The sequence below is a fragment of the Triticum dicoccoides genome, chromosome 1B, assembly GCF_002162155.2.
Source record: "Triticum dicoccoides isolate Atlit2015 ecotype Zavitan chromosome 1B, WEW_v2.0, whole genome shotgun sequence".
Classification (NCBI taxonomy): domain Eukaryota; kingdom Viridiplantae; phylum Streptophyta; class Magnoliopsida; order Poales; family Poaceae; genus Triticum; species Triticum dicoccoides.
The window spans coordinates 192,324,043-192,336,112 of NC_041381.1; the positions used below are offsets into that span (position 1 = coordinate 192,324,043).

The 12,070-nt window shown below is 44.7% G+C and overlaps 1 long non-coding RNA gene across 3 annotated transcripts; it reads left to right on the plus strand.

Annotated features, from left to right (window-relative positions):
- Nucleotides 1–2,489: 2,489 nt before the first annotated feature.
- LOC119327859 lies at nucleotides 2,490–5,858 on the plus strand. 3 transcript variants are annotated; one of them, XR_005158734.1, is made up of 3 exons: nucleotides 2,490–2,635; nucleotides 2,729–2,791; nucleotides 3,078–5,858. It is a non-coding gene; the product is annotated as an uncharacterized LOC119327859 (long non-coding RNA). The 3 variants fall into 3 exon arrangements; XR_005158733.1 differs by having other exon boundaries at nucleotides 2,729–5,858; XR_005158735.1 differs by lacking the exon at nucleotides 2,729–2,791.
- The last annotated feature ends 6,212 nt before the right edge of the window (nucleotides 5,859–12,070 follow it).

Sequence of the window (12,070 nt, forward strand, 5' to 3'; positions counted from 1 at the left end):
ATTGAAGCGGATGCTGCAGCTGGTGGAGCAGGTGATACTGTGTTTGTAGATCTAGCCGGTGGACTTGGATCTTCTACTGCACTATAAGTACCAGCAGAATCTCGACGACAAATCCTTTTCTGTTTCACCCGACGAGTAACACCACTCCCTACTATATTATTTTCCTTACTCTTTTTTGACTTTGCCATGTCAAGCCGTACCCACAACACAAAAGAATAAAATCACTCTTCAGAGCTCATTGATGCATGATACAGACAAGCAATACTTTGATGTAAGACAACCGTATGAGGATGGAATATGTAAGAAAAACAGGACGACATGACATATTCACAGCTACAATGTGCAAACTAAGCAGAAGGATTTTCAAGAAAATAGAAGTAATGCAAGCTAGACACCATATGAAAGATGCAACCAATATTACTCTGCCAAGTTAAAAGTGTCTTGTCAGTACACCGTAGAAATCAATGCAAGATGCAACCACTATCAAACTGCCATGTTAAAAGCGTCCAATCATGAGTGACTGATGCGGGATACGCAACAGCAGTACTTTGATGTAAGAACATGATATGATAGATAGATGCAGTGTATTCTAGACACAGAAAGCCATGTCATATGCACATGTATAACGTATAAACTCAGAAGGTACAATTTAATCAAAATAGAAGAAATACATGCTAGACAATATATGCAACATGAAACCAATTATCACACTGTCAACTTAGAGCAAGCACCTGCGATGGTGGAGTACGGGAGATGAACTCATCATGTAGACTTGGGACTTCAACTTCATTAGCAGTAGCAGTGGCAAATCTAGAGAGTCTCTGTTTGCGTCGGTGCGGAGGACCACCAACATCCCCTAACTTATTCTTTTCCTTCCTATTTTCTGATATTGCCTTATGAAGTCAAAACCACAAGAAGATGAATAAAATTAGCTCTGCATAGCTGGTTGATGCATGATACAGACGAACACTACTTTGATGTAAGGCAAGCGCAGAATAGAAGAATGAAATATATACAAAAAAAACAGTGTTTCATATTCACACGTACGATAGAAGGATGGAATATGTATGAAAAAAATAATAAACGGAAGGCATTTAAAACAAAACAGAAGCTAGCCAACTCGCTCCCAGCAAAAGCTCCTTCGATTTCGCTCTTCGTTGGCCCTTCGATCGAGTTGTTTCTGGTCAACTCTCTCTTTTGGCCATCCGATCGGTGCCTGGTCGCTGCCTCCTGTTTTCACCGCGTGGTTGTTTTTCGTACGTCCATGACCGGTGGGCTCGTGTACCCGCGTTATTGGCTGGGTGAATCGCTGGAGGGAGAATGAGCCTGTCCTCGCGCCGCGCGTTCGATCTGTTGCTCGCGTCGTGTGTCCTTGAAAGCCATGGAGGGTGGTTGACCGATGATTGCGTACCCGGTTGGGCGTTCTCCTTGCAATGACAGGAGGCCCCATCTGCTCCTGGCCCCGCTCGTTGGCTGCCGAGGCTGGGTTCCTCACGGGATGGGTTGGGCGGGCGGGCGGTCCTGTGTCGTGCGTCCCGAAGGGCCTGCAGAGGGTGGGCAGGATTCGCTGGTCTTGCGCGGCATGGACCGGCCCGTGCGTGCCGGTCGCGTGCATGCTCGATGCTGCGCGTGGCTAATTTGAGAGCGCTGCTTACATGGTGGGTTGCTTCGCTGCGGGAGGGCCTGGTTTCCTTCTGGTCCCACGCGTTGGGGTCTGTCTCTGGCTTGTTTAGTGTGCACTTGGCGATTCGTGTTTGGATTGGCTCGGGCTGGCTGAGGCCATACCTCTGTTGCGTGTGGCGAGCGGGTGTCCGCCCTGCCCATGCCGCGTCGCGTCTTGCGTCCTGCTGGTCGTTTTCTTTTTCTTCCGGTCGTTCGTTACCGGTGTTTTCTGTTCCACCCTCTGTTCGGTGGCCCTTGCCCGCCTCTGGCCCCATGTGTAAGCGGTGTGTGCCTCGTGCCGGCCCCGTCTGCGTTTCAAACGAGCGGCCTCCTGGTGGTTTGACCCATCGGCCGTTCGTACGCGCCCTGTTCGGGTAGTTGGCTGGTTTCGTTTGGCTGATCCACCCGCGTGCCGCCGTTCGTCTCCCCGCGTGAGCGCGTTCCGGGATGGGACCCACTCGTCTTTTTTTTTTGAGAAAAAAGGGACCCGCTCATCTGTGGCATTGCGTTGTCTCCGTGGGCGTGGCCTCTGTGGTGGCCTGTTACTGTGGATGACGCGCGGGGGGCCGGCTGACGTGCGTGCACTGCACTGTGGGCGTGAGGCGTACGGGGCTGTGCTCGGGCTTGGGCGAGGCCTGTGCGGATTGGGCACTCTCTCTGACGGTGGGCTCCGGTCCCCACGTGGTCCATGTGTCGGTGTTTGTTTCGTGGGTGTTTATCCAGCTTTGAGGGTGATGGTCTGATTCCCCCATGTGTCGGCCGCTGCTGGCAGGGCCTCCTTTTCTCTTCGTTTCCCCCCCATTCCTTCTTTCTTTGCCTCTCACTTGTTCCCGCCACTCCATCCGCTTGGTGTCACCCCGGCTTCCGCACTGCCGCGACCTCTTCGAGTCGCTTCGCTTCGTGCCCTTCTACCGTGCTGCGCTGCGGTCTGTAGCCATGGCCGTCTTTTGCTTCATGCGTGCTGCTGGTTGAGGTCTTTCCTGTTTGTCCTCTCCTCTTTTTTTCCTTCCGTTCTTCGTGCGGTTTGCTTATTGCATCCGCTTGCGGTTTGTCCGTCCATGTGCAGTTTGCTTCATTTTGTTGTTGGCTCCTTCGTAGGGGCTTCGGTCATTCTGTCCTTCCTATCCACGTAAGTTCTGCTTCTCCCGTAGGTGTGTGTCTGTGAGGTATTTGAGGAAATGTGAATGTACGCCTGCTGCTCGATGAAATGTTTGTGTGATACCGTCTGTTTTAGCAATTTTACTTTCCGTTGGTTCCATGTCCTGTATGAGCATGATGATGTCTGGCCTCTCTTTATATAGTGTTTTGTGTCCTGGATTAAAGTTAGTTTGAATGTATATTGTTGCATGTATACTCTGTTCTTTGTTATGGTGCTTGTTGCTGATGACTTGTTCGTTTGCTTCTGTGATGAGAAGGGAACGTCCCATGGTCTGCATTGACGGGAGGAGGGGAACATCAGCCTCGCCAGGCGCCAGGTGCCATGCCGCACCACGCCGCATGGTGGCCGTCTGGCCGAGATGTGGCCGCCCCATGCTCTGTTCCGATGGCCTCCTCTGCTCGATGGTCGCCGCTGGTTGAGGTTTGTCCTTCTCTGGTTCTCATGTTCTTCGCCGCTGCTTTGGATTTGTCGTCCTAATTTCGCATGTTTGCCTTTGTTTCGTTCATGCGCGGTTTGGTACGGTTTCCTGTTGTCGCCTACGTCGAGCCTTGGGTCCGTCCCTCCTTCGCATTGAGGTTAGTCCACTCCTCTTGTGCTTGCCTATGGAATGTTTGATGAAATGCGTGTGTGCTGACGCTTGTTCTACGGTTCAACCTACTTCTCCTGTCGCTGGCACTTCTTCTTCTCGTCCATCCTGCTGCTTACCCAACGTGCTTCTGCTTGCTGCCTAGGGTAAATAGGCCGCTCTGTTGCTTCTGTGACCGGCAAGTGTTCATTGCATGCCCGTGTGTCATTGCGCTCCGACCGCTTGATTTCTGTGTATTTTGCAGGTTGTACGATTTCTTCTGTCGCTGTGTCGTTCGACTCGTCAAGGTTTTCTTCTTTCCTTTCTACTACATGTGTGCGTGTTTTACTTTCAGTATCTTCTACGTCATGGTGTCTACCTTAGTGATCTTTTAAATATTTGTATGTCGTGTTGATCGTTTAAAAGTTTCGGATATGGTCAGAGGTTGTGTGTTGTTCGTTCTTGTGCTACTTATATTTTGTGTATGCGTGCGAGCAGGATGTGTACGCTGTTTCTGTTGTTATACCTTCTTTGGAGGTCGTGGTAGCTCGATGCGCTTTGCGCCGCTTTCATATTTGTGTGTGGTCGCAGAGGATGGCTCTGTTCTTCCTGGTGTAGAACTCGAGCTCCTAGTGGGACAGTTCTGGCCCTATGGAGAAGCTTGATGAAGAAGCCGAGGCGCAGCTACTTTCAACCCTCATGCTATATACCCATAGATACACATGTCTCCCACTTTTGGTTTTGTCTCACGCACGAGGCGAGTTCCGGTGGTAAAGCTGAAACTTCATCGCCTACTGTTGGAGAAAAGGATGATAACAATGACCAAGCTCAGATGATAACAATGACCTGGGAATTCTTTTGTGTACACTCATGGTACTCTGAATAATTGCTGCAGAATGAAGTGGCGAGCATAAAAGAAATGCCGAGCCAGTTTCCCTCAAATGCAGTGTATTGTTACACTGACTCTGAGGATAGACAACAGTCTACTGAGGTTGGTTATTGCAATTAAAAGGTTTTACTATATATCTTACTTCCTTAGGCTTGGTTTGTCTAACGCATGCTCTTGGTTAATCTTGATCATTCCGTGAGTTAGATCAAGTAACAACAAACTAAATTGTAGTTTCTGTTGCTATGACCTGGGCAATGAACAATAGATATAGTTTGCCTCATTTCTAATGTTCCCTGTAAACACTGTTGTGAATGGAACAGCTTGAATTGATCACTGCTTAAATATGCACTGGAATTCCTTTTTTTAGATATAATTTCCTACTCCCTCCGTTCGGAAATACTTGTCGCAGAGATGGATATATCTAGACGTATTTAAGTTCTAGATACATTTATTTTTATCTATTTCCCCAACAAGTATTTCCGGACGGAGGGAGTACAATACATTTGTTGCTTCATAGAATGTCAGATGGTTGCCTTCAGTAATGTCGGCTATTTATAGTGGGCGTCTTGCTATGCCTATTTTTTGCTGTAGCAGCCTAGCAGGCATGGTTTAACCATAGGCTTCCGGTTATTCTATGTTTTGGATGTCAAATAAATAGGACATTTTAGGCTATGCCTAACATTCTTTTCATACTCTGCAAATTAATAGACCATTTAAAAACCACATGCTACTCCACCAATGGTGAAAATCCCCTACAGAATGATGTTGGATGTCCTTTTAGAATCTTTGGGCCTGCCAGAGGCTGAGTATCGAACCAAAGTATGCGTATGCGAGGGTGGTTCGAAGTTACGAAGAACCCCATTTTCGTTCAGATATGCACGCCTTTTTGCAATCCGGAGTCTTTGCATTTAGGTTTATATTATTGATTCAGGTTTAGTTGTTTAGATCAAAACTGTAATCTTGCATGTAGATTGGGCAGATTATTTCTCACTTCGAGGACTCTGTTTTGTTCATCGGAAAGTTTTTTCCAGTGCCCCGAGAACTTTGCTCTGATGTTCTTCCCAAAATGAATTGAAATTACTACGATTCATGCAAGTTACTTGGCAAAGAAAATTGTTCTGTGCATAGTGGATACATGTACTATTTGGATAGTGGATACATGTATTGATTGTAGATTCTTTTACTTATCTGAGGCAAGTATTCTATTTTATCAATCTATCATTCAGATGTGGCTAGGTTTTTCTGTTATCCGAAAACACACATTATATTGCCTTTGTTTTTACAGAAAGATGTAGATGTTGAGAAGTATATTATTTTGATTGCTGAGTCGGTTTATTGTGTAACTTTGGGTTTTGTCTTTTGTGTGGATACATTTGTAAAGAAGTGACATGGCTTATATTAAATTTTGTCATTGTATAGGGAGTAAAGGTGGGAGAACAAATGAGTTGTTGAAGTCCGATGAGATTATATAGCAGATTGACTCTTTGTAGTGCTCGTTCAGATGTAGGCCAGGCAGTATACTGCCTTTGTTTTTTTACATCAAGGTGTAAATGTTAAGAAGTATATTATTCTTATTGTCTTTACCGCATGTGTATGCTCGTAACTAAAACAACTAATACATGTTTTTGTACAATGCGCACATGGATTCAAAAAGATATATGTATTTTCAGCGGCATGATTTTGAATGGGGCTTTGTGCTACCAAATTAGAATGTGTATATACATCTCATTATAGACAATAAAATACTGTAGATTCATACTAAAGGGGATTAGATTTGTTACATAGATTTTGTTTCATATAAAATACTATGCTACCAAATTTAAAGGTGTATGTACATCCATTGTAGACAACAAGTCCTCGTTTTCCCCAACTAAGAGAGATTAAATTTGTTGTCATATATGCTTGCCCGTAACAAAATCAACTAAATCATGGATTTCTTTCATCGCTAACATGGAATCAACAGGTCTCTGCGCCACGGGTTTTGCAGCGTGATAACCATATTTTCAATATAGCGATAACCATATTTTCAATATAGCATGGTTTAACACATGAGCTTTCTACTACCAATATCGAATAGGTCCTTGCAAAATGAAACTATCTTCATCGATAACATGGTTTTATCGGGTCTCTGCGCCATTTGGCGCAACGGGTCAACTAGTTTCAACAAAATAAGAAGAAAGGAAAGCTAGGCACCATATGAACATGCAACCAATATCACTCTATCAGGTAAAAAGTGTCTCGTTGTAAGTGCCATTTCAAGAAATTAGAAGCAGTGCAAGCTAGAAGACAATGCAAGATGCAACCTACATCACAGTCCCAAGTTAAATGTGTCTTATGGGTAAGTGATCGTTGCAGGTATAAGTTGTAAGCTACGCAGATGCAATTCAACATATTCAGAAGCAATACAAACTAGACATCATACGAAAAACGCAACCACATATAACAGTTCCAAGTAAGAGCAAGCACCTGTGATGGTGGAGTAGGGGAGATGCGCTCATCATGTACACGTATGTCTAGAAACAGGAACACGTGTCATATTCACAGGCATTATGTGTAAAGTGAGCAGATGCAATTCAAGTTAGAAGCGATACAAGCTAGACATCATACGCAACATGCAACTACATATAATAGTGCCAAGTTAGAGCAAGCACCTGTGATGGTGGAGTAGGGGAGATATGCTCATCATCTACACAGCTACATTGACTGTCCAGCCTTGTGTTGTCTTGCGAATCTTGTTGGGAGGATGGCGGAGTAGAATCTGTAGAGACCCCCTGTTTGAGTTGCTCCGAAGAACCACCATCATCCACTGCCGGACTAATTTCCTTCAGCTGTAATGATTTTGTATTGTGAAGTCAAACCGATAAGAAAAAGGAATAAAATTCGCTCTTCAGACTCATTCATGCATGATACTGACGAACACTACTCGGATGAAAGGCAAACACATGATGTGAGGATATAATATGTATGAAAAACATGATGGCATGACATATTCACACCTATGATGTGGTAACTAAGCAGAAGGCATTTCAACAAATTAGAAGCACTGCAAGCTAGACACCATATGAAAGATGCAACCAATATCACTCTGCCAAGTTCAAACTGTATGGCGTTTCAACAAATTAGAAGCAGTACATGCTAGAAATCATATGCAAGACACAACCAATATCACAATGGCGACTTAAAGGTGCCTTATCATAAGTGACTGATGCGGGATATGCAAGAACAGTAGTCTGATGTAGAAACAGGAACACATGTCATATTCACAGGCATTATGTGTAAAGTAAGCAGATGCAATTAAACAAAGTTAGAAGCAATACAAGCTAGACATCATATGCAACATGCAACTACATATAATAGTGCCAAGTTAGAGCAAACACCTGTGATGGTGGAGTAGGGGAGATGTGCTCATCATCTACACAACTACGTTGACTGTCTAGCCTTGCGTTGTCTTGCGAATCTTGTTGGGAGGATGGCGGAGTAGAATCTGTAGAGAACCTCCATTTCAGTTGGTCGGAAGGACCACCATCATCCAATGCCTTGCCAATTTCCTTCAGCTTTATTGATTTTGCATTGTGAGGTCATACCGACAAGGAAAATAAATATAATTCGCTCTTCAGAACTCATTTATGCATGATACTGACGAACACTACTCTGATGAAAGGCAAAGTCATGATACAAGGATGGAATATGTACGAAAAAATGGACGGCTTGACATATTCACACCTATGATGTGGTAACTAAGTAGAAGGCACTTCAACAAATTAGAAGCACCGCAAACTAGACACCATATGGAAGGTGCAATCAATATCACTCTACCAAGTTAAAACTGTCTCGTCAAAGGTGGCGTTCATCAAACTAGAAGCAATACATGCTAGAAATCATATTCAAGACGCAAACCAATATCACACTGCCAACTTAAAGGTGTCCCATCATAAGTGACTGATGCAGGATACACAAGAAGAGTAGTTTCATGTAAGAATATGGTGTGATAGACACATATAGTATGTACCAAAAACATGAAAGCGTGTTATATTCACACGTATCATGTGCAAGCTAAGTAGATGCAGTTTACACTAATTAGGAGCAATACAAGCTAGACACCATATGCAACATGCAACCAGATATCACACTGCCAAGTTAGAGCAAGCACCTTGGATGGTGGAGTAGGGGAGTAGAGACTTGGACCTTGTAATGCACTATCAATACAAGTAGAATCGGTATAGATGCTCCGTTTATGTTGTTGTAGAGGACCACCATCATCGCCCTCCTTACTCTTTAACTTCCTCTTTCTTGATTTTGCCTTGTCAAGTCAAACCCACAAGAAAAAGGAATAAAATTTTCTCTTCAGAACTCATTGATGCATGATACTGACGAACACTACTTTCATGTAAGGCAGCCGCATGATAGGAGGATGGAATATGTATGAAAAACAGGACGGCGTGACATTGACATGTATGATGTATAAAGTGTAAACTATGCACAAGATGCTTGAACTTGTTAGAATCAATGCAAGCTAGAAACCATATGAAAGATGAAACCAATGTCACTCTGCCAAATTAAAAGGGTGCCCTAACAAATGTATTTGACCAAATTAGAAGCAATACATGGAAACATGCTAGAAATAATATGTAATATGCAACGAATAAAGGTAACTCATCGTAAGTGATTGATGCAGGATACAGAAGAGAGGTAGTTTCATGTAAGAACAAGGTTAACACATAGATGTAGTGTGTACCAAAAATAGGAAGGCATGTCATATTCACAGGTATAGTGTGTAAACTAAGCAGATGCAATTTACCCTAATTAGAAGCATTACAAGCTAGACACCGTATGCAACATGCAACCACATATCACACTGCGAAGTTAGAGCAAGCACATGTAATGGTGGTGTAGGGGAAGTGCGGTCTTCAAGTACAGAGATACGTTCAGTATCTTCATTTAGGCTTGCTGTTTCTTGAGAATCATGTGGAGAGGATGAAATTGCATTCTTTATAAGAGTAGTGCGTCTCATATTAACCCACGCGCGTGACTGTCTCATCATAAGCGATAGATGCAAGATACACTGTCAAGTAAACACACAAGAAAAAGGAATGAAATTCGCACTTCCAAATTCTTTGATGCATGATACTGACGAACACAACTTTTATGTATGGCAACCACATTGTAGGAGGATGGAATATGTATGAAAAACGCTAAGCAGAATGCATTTCAACAAATTGGAAGCAATGCAATCGAGACACCATATGAAAGATCCAACCAAAATCACTCTACCAAGTTAGATGTGTCTCATTATAAGTGGCACTTCAACAAATTAGAAGCAATACATGTTTGAAATGATATGCAAGATGCAACCAATATTACACTGTTAACTTGAAGGTGTATCATCAGAAGTGATTGATGAGGGATACACAAGAAAAGTAGTTTGATGTAAGAACATGGTTAATAGAAAGACGTAGTATATACCAAAAATAGGAAGGCATGTCATATTCACAGGTATAATATGTTAACTAAGCAGATGCAGTTTACCCTAATTAGAAGCATTACAAGGTAGACACCATATGCAACATGCAACCACATATCACACTCCCAAGTAAGAGCAAGCACCTGCGATGGTGGTGTGGGGGAATTGCGATCATCAACTACAGAGCTACGTTGACTATCTTCAGTTAGCCTTGTTGTTTCTTGAGAATCATGTGGGGAGGATGACACTGCACTCTTTAAACGAGTAGGGCGTCTCACAGTAACCCACTGGGGTGACTGTCTCATCATAAGTGATTGACGAGGGATACAAAAGAGCATTAGTTTGATGTACGAACATGGTTAATAGATATATGTAGTATGTATCAAAAACATGAAGGCATGTCATTATCAAAGGTATAATGTGTAAACTAAGCAGATGCAATTTAACCAAATTGGAAGCAATACAAGCTAGCCACCATATGCAACATGCAACCACATTTGACAGCGTGAAGTTAAAGCAAGCACCTGGGATGGTTGTGTGTGGCAATTGAGATCATCAACCGTAGAGCTACGTTTACTGTCTCCAACTGCTGACACTGCACCCTTTAGAGCGCCGAAACACTTAGTGCTTATCTTCAAATTACACTGGAGCGACTTCTGTCTTTTCTTTTTTGCATTCATTAACACTGCATCAGTCTGAAATACCCATGCATAAAAAAACAATAGTGTGAGTATGGGTGAAGTGTGTGCACAATTAGTATAGTGTAAAGGTAGCAGATAGCAGGTCGGTGAGAAATAAATGACGGGAGACATATGATAGCTCTACAACATGCATGGCACACTAAATTACTACAGGATTCTATGAAAATAACAGTCGACTGAAAACAAATAGGTTAGTCCATTTTTTCTGCACCGTCTGATGTACAAAAAACGGGCAGATCGCCTTCATCTACCTCCAGCCAGTCAGTGTTGACGATCTTCCTCGAAACACCAGCGACCACCGGCCCAGTATTCCTCCCCTACCTGCACCCTCCCCTCGACCTCATAGCACCGCCGTGCTTGGCACCGCCCCTCGGCAATCCATTCAAGCCCCGCCGACCTCCAGATCGGGCGCAAGCAGCTCCTGCGCCCCACACCCCTATGATAGACACCCATGTGCTGCTTCCCCGGGAAACAGGCAGACTAGGTGCTCCGGGTGCCTAAGCGGGTGCTGCTTCTTTTAATTGCGATTCAACTGACCCTGAATTGAAATCCAGGTGGACTACTGACCTCTAGCAAACGTGAACTAGTAAAGGAAGGAAACCTTGTGCATTTAGTATCACGAAGAAGATGCAGTAAGAAGCGCTCAACTAGTTTCTTTCGTGGGATGAATACGGTGTGAGCAGAGACGTAATATTTGCACGAATAAGGGAAGAGGAGTACCTCTTTCTGTTGGCAGTGTTGTGTCCTCCTTCTATTTTTCCAATGATCTTCTTGTGGTTCGCTGGGAACGAGAAGTTGTGGAGGACGGGGGAGCCTTGGACGAACCCATGGCCAAGTTGTTGAGTGTGGTGCGGTGGCCGTCTGTCGGCGGCGGGGAACCAGATCTGAGGCGGCGATCGACGGCATAGCAGGAACAGCTCCGGTGCGGTGGACGGTTGCGACAGTGGAGCGGCAGCTGTGAGGCACAGGACGGCGTGGTCGGAGTGGTTCTGGTACGGTGCACGTCGGAGTCGGCGTCGTGGAGGCAGCTCTGCCTCATCTTCAGCTGCTAAGTCCTTGAGGGTGTTGCGGTTGCGGTTGCGTTGGACGATGACGTCGGGGTACCGGCTCCGGCGTGATGGAGGAGGGCGGCGGTGGATTGGCCGCTATGGGGTGGAGGACAGAGGAGGCTTGGGTTTCGCGGCTGGTGGAGAGGGCGTTTTGGCGCCCACGGAGTATGAATGGGGAATCAGAGGGAGGCAGGGAACTAAGGGGGAACAATGTTTCGGTTTGAGACGCGCTTGTTTGAAATTTGGGGAAAGTTACAAACTTTGCCCCCATCTAAAATTTAGGACATATTGTGGGTTTGGGGTAGAACAATAATCTCAAGTGTCCCAAATGTGGGCGGGATAGATTTCGGCCGAGCGCATGGGTGTTTAGGCGCCCACGGCGTATGAATGCTTCTTGGAGGCGGTTGAGAATGGCGTCTTGGTGAAGTTACAAACCTACCCCGGTTTAAACCTTTGGACATCGGGCCGATAAGCTACACAGGCCAGAGTTAGGACAGTAATTTCCTACCACCAAACATTAGTCTCGTGCGGTTTCGGGTGACCAGAGGCCTATTTGGCGTTTCGTTCAATATTTGGGAGCAGAA